Source organism: Denticeps clupeoides, chromosome 18, assembly GCF_900700375.1.
Source record: "Denticeps clupeoides chromosome 18, fDenClu1.1, whole genome shotgun sequence".
Classification (NCBI taxonomy): Eukaryota; Metazoa; Chordata; class Actinopteri; order Clupeiformes; family Denticipitidae; genus Denticeps; species Denticeps clupeoides.
This window is the reverse complement of record NC_041724.1, coordinates 13,088,250-13,107,895: the sequence shown is the minus strand read 5'-3', so window position 1 is coordinate 13,107,895 and position 19,646 is coordinate 13,088,250. Positions and strand designations below refer to the sequence as shown.

Genomic DNA, 19,646 nt, shown 5'->3' with positions numbered 1-19,646 from the left:
AAAGCCAGAAGGTGATCACCATGGTGCATCCACGTCTATAAAAAAATCAAACAGCTATTTATTCAGCCAACCCCATCAAAAAAAATATATATATATATATATATATATATATATATATATTCATACATACATACATGCATAGATGTATAGTTTTTTAATTATTTGGACCCAAATAATTAAAAACACTCACTCTTATTTAATAATTAGCATGACTAGGAGTCAACACAACTGTTATTATGCATGTGTGGGATCATGCTATATAGATATATACATGTGTTAAAAAAAGACAGGTCCTTGGCTGCAGTTCTACTTCATGGAAGGTTAAAATTACCCAGGGCCTGTTAACTAAATTGTCCCCAGTGCCGACTAATTATCACATAATACGAAGACAGAGGCGGATGCAGAAGAACCATTATTTAAAAATAAAGTTCTGTCAGCTTCCAAAGGCATCTCCCAGCTCTGGGACCCGGCCCACACAATTATCCATTTCCATTAATGGGGCTTCATTAAACAATGAGCTCATTTATAACAAATTAATGGCTGCCTTTTATTACTGCCCATACACCTGGGCAACTGTGACCAATTACTAGATCACAATTGTAATTAGTATCTGCATTTGTTTTATAGGATTTTGAATGCCATTAGTACTTCTAAGAAAAAATGTAGTGTCTGCAATCTGAATTGAAAATGCAAAAACCTGGAGAGGTCACGGTGTTCAGACACGAGGGGGAATTCAGGGGGGGATTAATCTCCAAAACATGAAATAGGGAACACGACACCAATACAACGACCTGACGAGGAACAGAGACAAGCAGGGATCTTTATCACGTCCACACAAAAGAAAGCAATCAGCAATCACAGGACGAACATGAAACTCCAGTCTGGATTCCTGGACCCAGAGTATCCCCTACCGGACTGGATCCAGACAGGATGCAATTGGTAATAAACCCAGACAATGTTTTTATTGGTCATATTACCGATATGCTGTTACTAATATGGTATTAAGAGTAAAAAAGTATGAATGAAAATGAAAGTAAAATGACTGACATTGTGACACTGCAGCACAGCACAACAAAATGTGTCCCCTGTTTATAACCCATCACCCTTAGTGAGCCGTGGGCAGCCATTAAAGGCACCCAGGGAGCAGTGTGTGGGAACGGTTCTTTGCTCAGCAGGGGTTCGGGATTCGAACCAACAACCTTCCTATTACGGGTCTGTTTCCTTGCCTGCTAGGTCGCCGCTGACCCCTTGACATATTCTGACAGCAGCAGATATGATATTGAAGGGAAAAACAATGCAGCCAAGCCTAGTATTTATGCACGCTTGGGATAATTATTGTGATTCAGGTATGAACAGCACACAGCAAGGGACTGGAATAATCTGCCATTATTCTGCATGGGAGATCCATTCCAATGGCTTTCCAGTGCCTTTTTAAAGTGGTTTTATTTCATTCGCAGTAGACACTTATTACTCTCCCCAGGTACTGTCATCCTCCATTCTTTTCACATTCTCTGCTTTTAAACTGTTGTCATTCATTCTGGCACCATAGGCCTACGGCTGGGTGATTAAAGCCACGTCTCCGTGCCAGTGACAGTGTTGGTGTTTTTGGTTTGTTTTGAGGAAACCTGTGCATCTGTGTGTGGCCGCGGCTGCATGTGCTTTTCTCTGACTTTACAGCAATAACTCGATTGTGAAGTTCTCTGGTGATTATTGCAAGGTCGCGTGAAGAGTTTTATGGGTGGTCTGCTCTCTAGGAAGGGCAAGGATATCCATATTCAAAGAAAGAAAGTGCTGCTCAATAAAAAAAAAAAAGTGCTGCCTCCTTCAGCCTTTTGTTGAACGCCAAACCTGCAGCGCTTTTAACACACTGCTCTTCTCACACTGATCACCTGACCCCACTTAATGGAGGTTTTGGAGGTTTACAATCCCTCTGCCTGCCTAATTCTTCAGCATCAGAATGGAGGAAAAAAACATTAGAGTCGAGCCAAACTCCGCAGTTCAATTTCAAAGTACCACAATTAAGGTGATTCCTTTTAAAATGTACGCAAATGGCTAAAATCTTTTGCATCTGAGCCAGAATGGAATCCTGCATAATTCTTTATCCAGAATCAATCAAGAATGAACATTTTTTCTTGTTCACTAATTATAACCTGTATTATTGTTTTCTTTTTTGTCATTGACTATTATGAATTGCATAATTACAAAATGCCTCATATTTAGCTAATAGCTTTTACATTTAGCATAATTATGTGGCAAATAATAAAGACAATAAAGATTGTCACTCAATTGTTTAATAAAGTTTGCTGCTGGTATTATAAACAAAACTGTGTAATTTTTTCCAAACAATGTAAAGAAAAAAAAAAGAAAAAACGGAAGTGCAACTGAAATGATTATCATTGTGAAACACAGCACATGGTGACACACAAAATATGTCCTCTGCTGTTAACCATCACCCTTGGTGAGCAGTAGCAGTGCCTGTCTTAATACCCTGTTCACACCCTACACAACAACAACTTTGTTCATAATTATTACCATATTGTCTAAAACAGTCACTAACCTTGGTGTAATTTTTGATCCTCAACTCACCTTTGAAAGCCACATCAAGTACATTTGCAAAAAAATATATTTTTCCACCTCAGAAACAATGTCGTATAAAAACTCCGGCCCATACTCTCCCTCTCTGATGCAGAAATACTAGTGCATGCCTTCATAACATCCAGACTGGATCATTTTAACACGCTTCTCATCAGGATTCCTGACAAGAACATACAAAAATTTCAATATGTTCAGAACAGCGCGGCCAGGATTCTGATGAGAGTGAGGAAATACGAGCACATGACCCCCGTGCTCTACTCACTACCATGGCTGCTTCCTGTTTCTGCCAGAATCGCCTACAATATCTCCCTGCTCATGTCCCACTGTCTCCATGGAAATGCACCATCATACTTAAAATAGAAATCTGACTGTCCCAATGTCACACACACTAAAGTGAAGTGATTGTGATACACAGCAGCACAGCACACGGTGCACATAGTGAAATTTGTCCTCTGCTTTTAACCCATCACCCTTAGTGAGCAGTGGGCAGCCATGACAGGCGTCCGGGGAGCAGTGTGTGGGAACGATGCTTTGCTCAGTGGTACTTTGGCAGATTGGGATTCGAACTGGCAACCTACTGATTATGGGGGCGCTTCCTTAACCGCTAGGCCACCGCTGCCCTGACGCCACTTTCTACCAACACCCACCTTCTACACCCTGGGCTGATTGTTGACTGATGTTATACTCCCCTCATGTTACTAATTTTTAATGCTATATCTTAACCTAATGTTACTTTTATAAGCACTTTGAGATGTTTTGGGTAAAATGTAAAGTGTATTAAAATAAATTAAGAATAATTATTATTATACTGTAGTATAATAGTAGTAGGGTCTAGAAAGGGTGTTAAGAGAAGCAGAGCATTAATCTTCACCAATCATTATCATCAGCCCTAGTTACTAGTGCAATTGGGTAAAAAAGTGGACCTAAACAATATTTGTGGCTTTCCCACAAATCACCCTTTGTATATGTCAGTAGATTTTCTATAAAAAAAATACAATTAGTTTGAATAGAAAAATTATAAAATGAATAATAAATTGTACTTGAGAGAGTTTGAAATAATGATGTACTCGAACTCACATCTGCTCACACACCAGATGATGTACTGGTGTGAATTTGGTAAATTTTATAGCTTCTTTAATCAATGCAACCTTTAGCAGTTGAAATAAGATCATTGATTTTTTGTTTTCTAATAAGAAATCTTTTGTTTTCGAACTGAAAGACTTGAGTTAGTTAACACAACATTGCATAAGAACTCAAAACTAATTGATGATCTCTACCTATATGCAGATATTCCATCATTAACAGCCTAACAGTCTAATTACCAAAGTAATTTACAACAAGAACAATATCTTAAACCCGGTTGATGTATTTTTAATAAACCTGTCACGGCAACGGGGATCAGGAATTGAACATTTGCATGACTTTGAACAAACGGGGTTTAATACAATTAACATGTGCACCAAGACAGGACAACATTCCACAACACGAAGAGGACATGAGACGATGCAGTATCAGGGCAACCACAAACACAACAATGACAATAGAAAACTCCCCGGTCAGTGTTGTGACCCCCCAGTGTCCGAATTCCTGGCACGCTCTCCAGCAGCCATGCTTCGGAAAAAACGCGTATGGACAGTGAGTGAGCGAATGAGAGATTCAGTGTTCAGTGCATATGCAGTATGTGCTGCACGGTTTGCTCTGGCCACGGCGGTATGTCTCCATCATTGAAGGACAGGCAGAGGTGGTCAGCAGAATCCGGCAGTGCCACTCCTGCTCAAAGTTCGCCCCTCGCAGTGTATTTATTTCAGCTCAGTGAAATAGCAGATACTATCTCTTAGCCAGGTTGGCTCCATCGATTGTTTGGAATGTCAGGCATGAAAGAGAGCCTCAGCGCCGTGTTAACCTTTGCCTTAGAGCATCAGAGCCCTGCAATCACAAAGGTCTCCCTCAGAGGCCAATCCTTTATTTATTCATTTAAATCCAATAAATGGGCCACAGATGAATGTATTCTCTTTCTGTACACTCCCACCCCACAGTACACACACACCTTTAAACTTCAGCACATCCTGTTTTTTCCCCTTTATGCTGTACTTTGATATTGAGCTTTGTTTTTTAAAATAAAGAAAGAAAGAAGGTGAAGACGGCTCCACGCGCTGAAAGCGTCTTTTGAGGCCTGCCGGAACTATCGATCGGCGCCTTCATGCAGAGTCTCTGCTGCAGGTCTAGGTCACTCGCAGTGCATTGTCCAGACGCTAGAGCTTGTTAATGGGCTATTCAGTGCGACCCCTCACCATGTCGTGCGCATGCGGTGCAAATACAACATTCTTCCGTCATGCATTCAGCCTTCTAAAGCAAGACTGATCAGTTACCGTTCACATTCCAAACTGCATAATGGTACCATGCAAAGTGCACAGAGCGGTGCGCAGAACCTTGGGACCCCATCAGTGTCCTTTAGCCCGGCAAGTTCTCTAGTGATTAACTGAATTCATTTTAGCATTTCTGTAAACCTACAATCCTGCCTATTTTACCAACTCGAAGTGAATAAATTTGACACCTACATGATCCGTACCACCTACCTGGTGTCTTTTTCATTGTTTCTCCCTGTAACGTAGAACTACGAATGAATGAATGCACTAAACCCAACGAACTCAATTAATTTTAAGTCAGTTCTGCAGAGCTGAAAGCCACAATGTAATGATGTCGGAAGAGATCCAAAAGTCTGCTCCAAGTGTTACCTTTAATAGGTTACGCCCACAAAATTATTCTTTAAACATCTACATGATTAATTGACGCTTAATGATTGCAGAGCATCTGTACGACATTTGCAGTTTGACGGATACAAGGGATGAATTACTTTGTGTGGCGGTGTGATTGATAGATGCTGGTTAAATACTCAAGAAGTGATCTTCTTGGGGGTGGGTGGGGGGTGCGTGTCCTTGAGCTCTTGCCGGAGGGCGGAGGGATGAAGATTTTGTGCGAAGCGCAGGGAGCGCCTTTAGTAATAGGTTGTATTTCACGCTGACTGTTAGGTCCTTGTGAACACGACTTCGGTCGATGATTTTTCGGAGCCATGCGTGATTTCAGAGATGAAGCGGTCGGCCAGGATGTCTGTTTCGCGAGATAGCATCTCATACGGTATCAGCACATGAGAGGCCTGGTTTATTGCCGTTACAGGGCCTGCGGGTGTTCTTAGGGACTCTTGCGCTATTGCTGCTGTACAGAAGAAAATACATTTAAAATTTTAAGTTGTCAGGATCCATTTCATGGCCATGGATTTATCATGAATGGATTTGCAACGTTAGCACAGCCTAAAAACACAGAACATTATAGCCGAGTACATTACATCCCAAGAGCGCTTAAGCACTTATATGAGCATTCATGTCATAAATGCACTATTTCGAGCTCCATCACACAAGCACTTCCTTCCTAATCACAGGCATGACTTGGTGGCCAGGTCCATCAATCAAAAAGATGGACAGGTGAATCAGTCACTCGCGTCCCAATCAATGGGATTGATTTTCACATTCATTCAGTGGATGTGACATTTCCCACTGAAATGTTCATTGTGCTGTGATTACGATAGCTTCTGGGCTTGCTGGCAGGTATGGACTGAAGGGTAAAATCAATCATCTGTCCCTTTAATTTCTTGGAGCTCCAGAGTCCAAATGCTGGCCACGAAAATATGACTTTGAAAAATGCTTCGTACATACATTAAAATGCATTACATTGGGATGGAAGGTGGCTACTTACATATCCAAAACATTGACAACTTGGCAAAATTATGACTTCATAAATGTATTTATTTAAAAGATTGAACATTGGTTGTTTGGCTAAAAAAATTGAAATATATGCACCAGTCAGCAGAAGGATTACAACCATATTGACTGCATTTATCATCTTGTTACAATGACACCTGAAACAGGCTGTGATGGCTAGATGGCTGAGTAATATCAGGTCCAACACTATAGCTCCTTTGGGATTTTATCTGTCTGTAAATGTGGTCTAAGAAACCCGCCCTCCACTTTAACTGGGTGAGTGAAAACCTCCATCAGGAAGGACGGACACCCTGGGGTCTCTGGAGTCTGGGGTGGGATGTGCATGTGAGTTAGAGAAGGAGGGTGAAGGAGACTATAATGTTCTTTGCAGATGTGGCCATTGATGAGCCTGCCATATTCAAATCAGGAGACATGTTTTTTTTTTCAAAAACCTTGTTGGATCAAGAGAAACCACAGCCTAGGCACGGGGATGATATGTGGTTTTTAGAGTGCTTCTTAACACTAGATGTGAAGTAAGAGGCAGAGACCTGTGCGCTCTACCCAGGTAAATTGAGCTTGCACTGCTTCTTTTCAAAAATCCTGTGTCACGAAACTGTCTTCAAGTGATTTAAAGTGATTTATAAATGGCCATTTAAGTGTATTTAATGTGCTACAACATGTAATAGAACATATGTAATCAATTCACAATACGTTCGCCCAACAGGAGTTGATGCCATGCTGACGGTTAGCAATGCGGCCTCACACATCCAAGTCTGTGAGTTCAATACTCTGTGAATGTTGTGTTTGTGTACCCTGCGGTGAGCTGGCGCCCCGCCCTGCGTCCTCCCAGACAGAATTGTGAAAGGGGCACACAAACCCCGCTGACCACGACAAGGTGACAATCCCTCAGGGATGAAAACTAAATAATAAAACCAAAAAATTGAACTAAATATTCCTCATCTGATTATCACTACAAATGTCAAATGTATTTTAATTCGATGCCCTATATACATTATATCCTAACCCAACAATAACACTTCTCAATATTGCCAATGTTTACGAAACAAAAAAAACGGGTTGGCATAGTTGAAAAAGGGATGCATCTCACAGCAGTAACTTTCCCTGTGCACTTCTGGGGTAGAAACTGAATAAGCTTTACTTTCAGTAGGCTATATACAGCACACATGTTGACCAGTGTTGCCAGATGTACAGTAATCATCACATTTGTACCATCATTTTCAAATGTACTATTTACAGCATTTGGCAGACGCTATCCAGAGTGACTTACATAAATGTTTTATTGAAATGAGCTGCTGAAATGAGCTGCTGGTACCATAAGGATCTGGCAACACCACATTCTTTTTCGATGTGGGATTGAAAAAGAAACATTTCTCTACGAGACTGAAACTTTGAGAAGAACAATGGAATAGTCCACTGTACAAATATAGATGGATTTTTAGTTGTTAATTATCTCACCAGTCGCTAAGATTTTAAAGACATCTTTTTTTGAAGAGATTTTCTGCTTAATTTTGAAGATATTTTTTCTGTTCATTTCCTGTCATGGGCTCAAGCTCCCAGCTCAAACTGTAGGAATAAATCAGGAAAAAAAATTCGATATATGTGCGCACACTGTACATTCCAAACAAAATGAAATTTGCTGCTTTGGCCATTTGCTGCAGATAAAAAAAAAAAAAAAGGCGGGACATATAGCGAATTTTTTGAACTGGGAAATCACAAAAAATCATTTGATTTACCTCTATAAATAACTTCCTGTTGTTCCAGTAATGGTATGTAGGCGGGACCATGTCAAAATGGTTTGCTTGTGTCTGTGCTGCTTCTTGAACTTCACTTCTGTGTTTGAACATGCGCAGCGAAGAACAAATCTCACGATGGATGACAAAACTCAAACAGGTTGGAATGCACGACACACAGTGTGGGTAATCTGGCATTTTATTTCTGAACTAAAAGTATGATTTTTGGTAAAGAATGTGAGATGCCATAAGACATTAGTTACAGAGACATACTTGAAAAAAAAATATATAAAGTGTATTTACAAGTTGATGAGATCTTCTTTTCTTTCTTTGTGAATTGTCTGCGCTTCAGTAAGCATTTTGCTCAGCAATAACTTCTGCATATTTGGTTCATTAATGGATAAAGCTCACATCCATTTTGGAGGATTCTATGTACAGGATAAGGCTTCCAAACATTTTTTTAAAAACATACATGAAAATGTTTGGTAATTATGCTAAAAAAAGACCTACATCAACGAAAGCTGTGGCTCGGGCCACCCTCAGCCACTAGGAGCCACTAATGCACATGTAGACAATGCATTTGATTTGAGTTATTACTGAGTTTACCTGTTCCTCATGTCATGCCCCCCCCCCCCGCCATTCATACATTGTGTTTTTGTCTAGCCTGCTTTCTGGCATTTTGCCTTTTTGGGACATTGGCACACATTGAATGCACATGCATCAAATAAACAAATTAAGTAGTACTGAAAATGCTAAAATGCGCCGCTGGGCATATGTCTACACCAGCTTCATGTCCAGACACCATTGGAGAAGCTGTAATTAAGTAATTTTGCTGAGCTAACAAAGCTATTATAAGCTTTGAGGAAACATTTGAAGGATTGTCAGGTATGAACATCGTCTCTATAGAATTTATACTTTATATATCTCAATTCTAGATATATATATCAATATGTCAAGATTTTGAAATGACACATAGCAAAGGTGTAAACTGTGCATGGAAAAGAACAGATAATATGTAGGTGTTGTTGAGAATTATTGTGCCCAAAGCACCCAGCTGTCTGACATTATTCACAAATGTGTCTGGTGAACCAAACATATGACTTTATAAAGCTACATGAATGCATGTGCTTGCTGCATTATACATGCACCGATAATACATTATGCATGTAGGATTCACGAACTATATTATCAGCAGAGAATCTTCACAGAGTCTTTGTGGTGCTTATAAAATGTGCAACAACGCTTTATGGCTACAGAATTCTGTTACAAGAATCTTTTGTATTTCTTCGTGTTACACCGAAGCTTTGCGATGATTCTTTTTTTATTTTTTTCCCAGACAGAAACAGGTGCTGTTTCATCCAGATTTTGTTATGGAGTGGAGAACAGGGCCCATCTGATGATGTTTATTAATGACCTCTGCAGGCATAAACCTATGTGGGATTCTGCTAATGTTATGCAATATTAGAATAAAGGGCTCTGGCCAGTTCACAAAGGAAGTGGGTGGACATCCATATTCATCCATATTTAACACCTTGCCTGGCTCTGTGTTCTGTTGCCATAGCTTTAGGACACCTTCCTCTAAAGAACCTGATGACTGGGAACATTATGGGCACATGCCAGAACATATGGACTTCGACACATGGCTTAAACTTGCGTGGTTGTCAATCATTGTCTAATAATGGCAAACTTCTCTTTATAATCTACACCTTCCCGATCAGGAGTTTCAATAAAGTGCATGTTTAACTAGAGAAAAGGACGTGGTGCGTGTGCTATAGCACAACATCGGCTGGCGTACACACCCAAAAATTAAAATGGCTTTTCATAAAGCTCCTCATTGTCAGCGAGTTACTCCAGAAAGAGCATGGAGAAGAAAAAAAAAAATGTTATTAGGATTTTATGAAGCCGCTGCCTTTCCAGCAGTGTTGTGCAGCAAATGGGGATCGATTGGACTTCATTATCAAAAGAATGAGATGATCACGCTGAAGTTCTCACCAAGCCTCCTTTTTTTAATATGTTCACATAATATAATCGCTCGGAGGCTAATGTTCAGCCACTTTAATGGCGCCATTTTCCAAAGAAATGGTAATAGGGCTTTTGCAAGCCAAGTGCAATAAGCTTCCTCCGTTGGAGACGTGCAACCCCCACCCCACCCCCCCACCCACCGTTCTCACTTTTTTTTTTTTTCCTCTCAGTCAAAACCGTCGACACATGAAGGGAAGGACCACGACTTTCATGTGGCACATCAAAAAGCCAGCCGTTTGAGATTCTTGAACTGCAGGAGCAGTTACACGCGCCGCTCAAGCCGGAAGGCAGAGCGATGGAACCTCGCGTTTCAAAGAGAGTGCCAGAGGAGTGTCAACCTCGCTGCCACCAAAGCACCGTGCTTAATTACCAAAAACCCATGTTGGGTTGGGGGGGGGTGGTGGCATTGGAATAGGAGAAAATGATACTCCGTCTTCCAGAGTCGTATCAGTTCTGGACTGTAATTACTCATCTCTACCCAGGGATGCTGAAATATTCAGAAGACGTTTTAAGCATCCACATCATCCACTATCCACATGCGTCCATACATGAGCGGGAGGGGCATGTTTGTCTGCAGATGGCACGCAGTCAGATCTTTAGAGGTACACGCAGCTGGAACGTATGCAAATGTTCCCAAGTAACCGTGTAGCTGTGGAAATTCCTCCCACTCCAGTACAAATCCTCCCAATCGAAGATACCGATCGATCTGTTTACATTGACACAAATACCCTCCTGCATAACAATAAAGCGAGTCCTTTAAATGGCTGCATATTCCAGTCGGAACGAGCGTTCTGAAATTGTATTCTGACTTTTCACTCAAGGCCAGCGTGTATTCTGGGTCAGCACTGCTCTTTTTCATTCCACGCCAGCGTTCCTGCATTTAAAACGCCGTTTCGTGTTCCAGCTGGTCCTTCAGCTGAAATTTCAATCAGAACAAATCTGATCGAAATTGTCTGATGGGACTGAAGTGTGTTTTTATTCTGATGAAGCAATCAGTCGGAATATTGGCCTTCATGTAAGCACAGACTGCACACCCTATTCTTTTTCTTTTTTTCTAGTAGCGTGTGCATTTAGCTCGCTGCTTGAGAGGTGTAATGGTTTTTCGATAATAGCTTGTCTTGCTTGTGTTACTTTAGTTACAAATCCCCTGATCCACCCAAACCTAACAAGAAATCATTGCTATGGCATATTTTAAACCTCACCAAAGTCTTGCACATGCTTAAGAACACAGTTTTTTTTTTCATTTCCCATGTTGCTGCCACATTGGAGAATTGTTGGCTTTCCAGTGCATTGGTGCACTGTAACACTTGCGTTAATGAGCAGTAATAATTTCGCAGTATTAATAAGCATTTATTAAACAAGCATTTAAAATAATGAATTACAGTTTGTAAAAGTACAGTAAAAAATATGCAGCGAGAATATGGCCAGAATTCCAGAAATTGCTGTGCATCATGACTATTTGTTTATTTTATTAGTATTCCTTTTTTCACCCCTTCGTCTCTTTCCTCCATGGACTCTTGCTTATTCCTCCTGGACCCGGTGGTGGATGTGGCATCACTGAGCCTCGTTCGCGACTGCCTGACATTTAGTGCTCAGATCGTGTACCCAGGGGGCATTAGCGGAGCTGAAATGCATGCCGCTGTATTATTTACTTTGCGTAAGAGCTTATTTACATGCCACGTGACGGATAAGACCGGTCACATGAAGCCCACACTGGGCTCCAGGGAAAACCATTCTGTTTCGTCAACCAACCAGGCCATCCCTTTCACGGCCGGCTGCCAAAACGCATCCTGCCCCGGTTGAGGAGTGTTGGAAGCCAAAGTGACTGCTCAGCACAGATTAAGGCAAATGTTTCCCAGGCCAGCACTGCGTTGTTTATTTCATCTTGACCGTGATAATTGGTAACAGCGAGAGAACTTATTTAGCCACATTATCATCATTGGAATAATTTTTTCTCCATGTTTGCATAACTTGAAAATCAGAAGTAGTTTGGCCATGTACACAAGCAAGCATGTCGCACCCTTGTGGATCAGCTCTGACCCATATTGACCAGCCCTCTGTGGCATTGTTGATAGACCTGCCGTGCTGGGCTGCCAGCTCGGGACCTCACACCCCGTTGCCCAACCCTGCTGCATCCAGTCAGCCTGCCCTGGACTGATAGCCCTTTGCTCTAAATCCAGACATTTTCCCTTATCAGCTCTCCTTCCGTTCAGATGGTCTCCTTTACTTTACATCCCATCCTGTGGAATGATCCTCCACAAATTTCATGGTGAAAAAACCTGCCATTGCAGCTAGTTGGCCAATTTAATGCTTGACAAATCCCAGTCAGATTCAAGGATCTAATAAACTAATAAAACATATTGTGCTGAGACCTAGAGTGTCACAACCATGGTGGCATGACGAGGCAAGAGAAGAGAAGTGATGACAAGGAGGTGACGAGATGACGAGGAAGAAAGGACGCAATCCCGCTACATCACGAAACTGGTGTTTAATGGTGAAGCACAGGACAGGGGAGACATCCAATGACGCTGGTGAACATGGAACATGGAACATAACATCAAAGACCTGACGGTGAACAGAAACGAACAGGGCAGCTTTATACACTTGACAGAGGTTAAAACGATTAGGGAACATTACACATGACAAACGTGAAAACGTCCAGACCCCGGACCGGAGTAACCCCTTTCGGACCGGATCATGGTATAGAGAATCATAGGCTAAGACAAAAGTTAGTGTAGAAGAAATGTCATGGTAAATGTCATCAGCATGCATAAACACAACAAGATGAACCACGCTTTGACCATCGTTCATTTAATACGTGTGAAGAAAAATGCAACAAAGAGGTTGTGGAAGAGAAGAATGTGGATCCTGTATTCTAGCCTAAGTAACCATATTCTTTAGTTTAGATTCACTTACATGTTCTTGAGTTTTAACAACAAAACTTGAAAGTATTAGGAAAGTATTTCTGTCTAGATTTTCACTGTTCGAAAAAGCTTACAAAATATTGGATGTGTGTTGGAGTGATTTAGCCAAGTAAGTTAGTTGTCTTTAGCTCGCAGATTGGTTTCGGTTAGAACCTGAATAATTGCCTCAAGCACCTGCACCCAAACAGAAAAAGAAGGCTCAAAAAAAACTTTGCAATGGCCATGAATCCTTCGGAAGGGCCAAGTAAATTGTAGAATAGACACTAATGGTGGGACAAGGTCCCCTCCCTTTGGCCAAATGGATTAAAGGAGATCAGCAAGTCAAGTTCATTTGCAGGTTTACTGAATGACAGAGTGGCCAAGAAAAATCTGCAGCATGGCCAGTAAACAGCAGTGTTCTAGAACAACTTCACTGCTTAATTAATGTGTTTTTTTTCTGTTTTCCTGGTTCTAATTTTATTTATTTACTCTTTCACCACAGTATTCTTGACATCTGCCATGAAACGATTTTAATTAATAGGTAAGAGAAAGTGGTAACTGTATACACAGATTAGCCCTAATATAAGGCTGACAGGTGGATAAAAAAATATTGATTATCCTTTTTGTAGTGGCGCTGGGTGGATTATAATAAGAAGCAAGCGAACAAATCGATGTGTTGGGAGCAGAAATAAATGGGCTACTTTGGCTAGGGCCAAATTGTAAAATGGAAATTCTGATGGATCATAGCATCTCCAAAACTGTGGAACTCTCATGGAATGTTCCTGGTCTGCTGTAATCAGGACCTACCAAAAGTGGCCCAAAAAAAGGAAAAGGACTGAACCGACTATGGGCCTGGCCTGGGTTCCCTGATACAGATGAATCAATCCCAAAAGTCAATCCTGGTCACAGTTAAAAAAAAAAACACAGTTAGCTGCAGACTGGCCAGGGAGCCCATGCTGATGCATGTTCACCTCCAAATATTTCCTCAAAGCTCACCAAACCACAGCAATGAAGAACGTGGTCTGATCTGATGAAGTGCATTTTCAAGAATGGTTTAAGGTAAACCATGATGTACAAACATCCCGTCACATAACCAACCATCTTCTTCTTCCTCCCCCCTCTTTAAAAGGACTATTGTGGATTTTGTATGTTCTCACAGGAGGAGCCCTTAGCTCATTTTCTTCTGCATACACCCTCTTCTCTTATCCTGTCTGTGTAAATGTCAGAGTAAAGGGCAGCTCTTGTAGACGGAACCCTGAAGGAACGTCTGCTCAGGCACACCCTCGCTTTAGTGCTCACCACATTGTGGGTACCTCCGGCTCTCTGCAGGGTACGCACGATTGGACATCCTGCCAAGGGTTTCCTGTGGCCCAAATGACTTGTACTAATACATTTGCATATCAAGCCCTGTGCACCAGTCGAAACTATTAGCTGAAGAGCCAGTATTGATTTAGTGGTTAGCATTAGACATGGCGTAGCACTTTAGAGAGGCATATATTGCAATCTGCCCCAATCATCCATTATGAGATTTTTAAATTTACCAGTTCTTCATGCTCATCTTATTCCTGCTCATAAGATAATATTCCTATTCGTAGGAGCGAGGGCTGCGAGGCTTGCCAGGTTTGTTGCCTATCAGTTCCAATTGACATGTACTGAAAAGGAAAAATGGCACTTTCTCAACTCAGGGTGCCAAAATGATTCATGCTGCATGAGCAAATGGCTGAAATTAGCCAAGCTCTCTCTCAAATCCTGCCACTGTGGCAGCCAGCATGATACCAGAAGAACATTCATTACTAGAGTGAAAGGAGGAGAGAAAAGGAGAGTGTCAAAAAACTGAGCAGCAGAGCTCACGAAATGGCAAATGCAGGTTAAAATAAGGAAGTTTCCTGGAGCAATTCTGGTCTGATTCCTAATTAACATCACTTTCCTGTATTCATGTTGATTTGTTCTTAGTTCTAAACATTATAAATGGTGTGATTTAAATGAATGGCTTAATCATAATATTTTAAGGACTTTAATGCATGAGTAAAATATTGCCCTGAATTATTCTGCATAGCGCCCTTAACAGACTGTTTATGAACACTTGATTAATGTGATGGGACACATTAATCACATTAAAGGTCCCATGACATGAAAATGTGACGTTGTCACATTTCGTCATTCAGAGAGCAACAGCTCAGATGTCCAGATCTGGAATTTAGCCCCTTTTCTGTCATAAGGGCAAAGGATACCTTTTAATTTTTTATGCTTTGTCTGCCCAGGGAATTTTGCCCCACTCCCCTAAATAAGTAGTTCCTTGCAACTTCTATAGGCCGCTCTCCTCATCATTCCACCTTTCTCCTCCTCATTATCATTTAAAGCTACAGACACAGAAATGGCGAAATCCTGAAGAAATCTCACTGTGGGTCTGGCTCAAAGTGGCTGTAATTCTGCACCAAGACTGAATTTTGGAAAGAGACGTTAAATACAGTTTTAGTGGACCTTTTACACCTATATAAACAAAAAAAAATAAAAATGTAATGGGACCTTTAAATGGATTAATGAAGAAAAAAATGCAATTTTAATGATTGTTGTACATGTGACATTGAGGTGCATGTGTTTAAATCAACCAAATGAAGAGGTAGCATGTGTAAAAGCTGTCAAACCTTAGGTTCCTCCCATTTGAATCTCTCTTTATGAAAACATATTACATCCAAACAAAGAAGTAAAGTCTGAGTAATTCTTTAGACCTTACACTAGAAAACAAACCCCATGCTTAGTGCATCGTGTTGCACTTAGTGCCAGATTTAAAATAGTGCCTTATATCTAAGGTAGAAAGTTTAGGTCAATTGATGAATTGAAACTTTTCTTCTTGGTGCAAACGATGACAGAATAACTTGTTTTTAAGGCATGAGGACACAGTGACTGCTTGCGTCTAATATTGCATTGAGGATGGTGTGAGTCTGTAGAGAAATCAATAGCTCGCTTTTAAAGCATGTTCCCAGGTTTAATGTTATTAACCAATATTCATTTAGCTGCCCTCACCTCACAGAGCACACACATACAGGCCTTCGAAAAAATGGTCTGCATGTTCAATCACTAAAGGGTCATTTGTATTCAATTTTGGTATTTGATTCCATTCTGTCTTATTGTGCCTTGGAAGCCCTCGTGGAGGTTTCAGAGCAATAACAGAAATTATTTCCTCTGTTGCCTGGTAACGTTTATTCCCTCCACTTCAAACAGAGTGCTCTCTCATTCTCCCTCTCTCTATTTCTCTGCATATATCTCTACACACACACACACACACACATACACATGCACACAAATAGAATAAAAAAATAGCTGGCCATTTAGCTTACGAATATGCTCATTTAACACAAAACTGTATGGGAACAAGGGAAAACAATAACATGACCTTCTCTTGTGTCTTTTCCAAGTGCTTTTCATCGACTTGGCAAAAAAAAAATCACAGTGCAACCAGAAAACCATATTAAACGATGTTTAATGACACAATAAGTTCCGTTATATGTAATAAACGCTTTAATTCGCTGCCAAGAAAATATGCTGATGGCGGCATTTTTTTCCTTAAAGTGAGCCCAGTTAAGAGCTGAATAAGTAATAAAGCAAAATCATTTTTTTGCGTTCTTTTCATGAGGTAGACTGAACAGTGAGCAGCAAACACTTCTAATAAACTTTACCACATGGATTTGTGGATTTGCTATTGTGTATACTGTATAACCGAGGCTGGGATGATTCTGCATTATCTAACATTAAAAATAAAATCTCTTTCAGGGACAAAGCACTCTGCAGCACTGTATTTTTGCAGCTATAATGTGCTTGTTATGCTCCATTGTGTTGCCGTATGGTGTAATAAATTACAGTTATAAATACTCTTATGTGCAAGTACATCGCTTATAGCGTGCTGCTATCATTTTCTATATGAAATATAGTACAGTGTGTGTTATTATTATTGCAGAGTGTTGTTGACTGTGGAGTTTTATATTGGGTGGAGATGATGCCTAATGGGTGCACACGCACACACACACACACACACACACACACACACACACACTCAGAAATACTTACATATCCTAGTTACAGACACAGATGCCCTACCACAGTCCTCTCTCCTATGAATTGTGTCTTTGATGGGACTGTTTCCTGTGGAAGGACAGTCCCCCAGCAGATGCAGTGCCCGGGGCGAGCGGCTCGGCTGGGTTCCCCCGATGTCGCCTGTGTTGGGGAGCGGAGGGTGTTATGGAGGCTGAAAGGCCTGTATTGATTAGCGAGTCTGTTGGTGCCCTGGGCTTCTCACTGGCAGAATACCACAATGATGCCATTTCTGAGCTATGCTTTTTAATTTCTAAGTTTATAACATCCGACATTTATAAATATCAAAAAATACTACTATAGTATACTACTATAGTATATATAGTGTATATATATAGAGTTGTTGTTCAGAGAGTGTGATTAGGTAAAAAGGATCCTGGGTGAATTGCTTAATATTCCCAATTATTCCCAATTATTATCAAATTATGATACAACATTATTATATATTTTTTAGATTTATAAATGTTGGAAATATATCTCCTGGGTGTTGTTGTGGCAGAGCAGTTTTTTACATGGGGACAACATGCACACACACAGACACGCACACACACAAAAAAAAAACACCCTTATCGTGAAAATGTAATTACCACTTTGATGAGCTCGGTTCAAAACGCAACTCTAGAGACAGGCGAACTCAGGTCCTTGTCCATCACTGTGCCATTACAGATGGGTGCTTGATGCCAAATGTTCCTAAGGGCTGTGTGTGTTCTTGGGTGTGTAGTCTGCCATGCAGCAAACATTATCAGCTCAAAAGGCATCCGAGTGACGTGTTTGCATGCTTGTGTGAATTGGCAGAACTCTGCTAGGGGCTGAATAAGGGTTGATAGCATCCTTTCATATCTGTGTATCTTGGTTGTGACATGAATGACACCTCATTCCTTAAGAAGCTCTGACGCTTGTCTGTCTGGCTGCATACACAGTGCCACACAAAAATGTGAATCAATAGAGATGAATATGTTTTCAAAACCTCCCATTTGTGCACTTGTGCTGGTGTTTTTCTTCTTCCCCTCTCTGGCTGAATCAGGGACACCCAGAGAACATTGCTGTTCTCGGTCAGTGACACATTTTTTTCCCTTTGCACATCAATGTGGCTAATGAAAGAAACCTTGTGATATCATTGCTGTCCAACATTCACTTTATGTGGTCTTTTATCCCAATCCATAGTGTAGCAAAAATCTGACAATCTCTCCATGTCTCGACGGCGACCGCAGAGCCGGGACATTCTGGGAAAGGGATTGTATTAGTAAACAGAAACTAAACCAGCGCGATGGCTGAAAACTGTGAAACAAAAACGGGGAACAACATAAACTAGCCCGCAGGCGTGTGGCGGTTGCCAGAACTCGAAACATAAACAGGTTCACAAACAAAGGTCAAGTTCATGACCGAGTCCACGAAAATGTCACCGCTCCAGAAGGGGCGGAGTCACAGACTTTTAACCGCTGTCAGAATTGGCTTCAGCTGTAGCGATCACCTGGAGCCAATCCTGACACTCTACAAAAAAATAATCTATAAAATTAAAAATTTAGTCTATTGCATGGTGCTGCTAGAATAAAATTTTTTTTTATCCAGGTTAAAAATAATGTATTATTATTATTATTATTATTATTATTATTATTATTATTATTATTGTTGTTGTTATTGGTGCAGATTTGACCCCATACACCTGTTTTGGGTGACATGGAGGTAAAGCCACTTTTCAGAACAAACGCTTTTAAAAGTAAGACTTCTATTCATTTTTCACAAATGTGAAATGTGAAAACAAGGTGATCACAAGTAGGATTACTAGAATGTTAATAGGCATGTATTACATTGATAAAAATGCACCTGGAGGAGATGGTAATACACTGCAATGTCTACTTTTCTCTATTCTAATAGCATTTCTGGGTTTAGAAGCTGGAGTGAGAAAAGGTGAAGCTTCGAAAAAGTGAGATAATTTTCAGAAATTGAGCAGTGGTCTTATCTATATGTGTTGATTAATCTATATTTTGATCAAACATGTGCTGACAAAAATAATAGTGGCCTTATGATAAAGGAGCAAATGTTCCAGAACTAGTTGATTTTCAATGTCAGTGGCCAACAAGCGTTTTTATGCATGGGCTTCAGTGGTGGCTTGTATTGCATCATACACCTCATTGCATCACCGGACACAGTGGAGTCTCATGCAGTCACTCTTTCCCACTGACTTCAACTCTTCTTATTACAAGACATTCCTATGTCTTCAGTAGATGGCCAGCATTGTTTCTGCGCAGTAAAAAACTGTTGGCCACCAAACAGATAAATGGAATCAATTGCACTTAATACTTGATGCTTATATCTACATATACAAATGATATTCTTCTTTACCATCTCTCCCTCCTCACAAGGCTTATTCAGTGCAACCTGCTTTTTAATTTTGACTGAGGCACATAAAGAATCACAAAAAGCCTTTAGTACTTTAACAACCTGGTAATTAATTTCATCTTTCCAGTGGGCAGAGAGTCAGTCCAATACCCATGAGTCTGCAGAAATTCTGGCAGTCAGTCACTGTAACA

At 40.6% G+C, this 19,646-nt stretch overlaps 1 long non-coding RNA gene across 1 annotated transcript in view; it reads right to left on the bottom strand.

The window, feature by feature from the left end:
* Positions 1–2,817, bottom strand: part of LOC114768381 (uncharacterized) — a 28,832-nt gene extending 26,015 nt beyond the window's left edge. The window contains exon 1 of the long non-coding RNA XR_003743042.1: positions 2,587–2,817. This is a non-coding gene — a long non-coding RNA (uncharacterized LOC114768381). The remainder of the gene's footprint in view (positions 1–2,586) is intronic.
* Between the last annotated feature and the right edge of the window lie 16,829 nt (positions 2,818–19,646).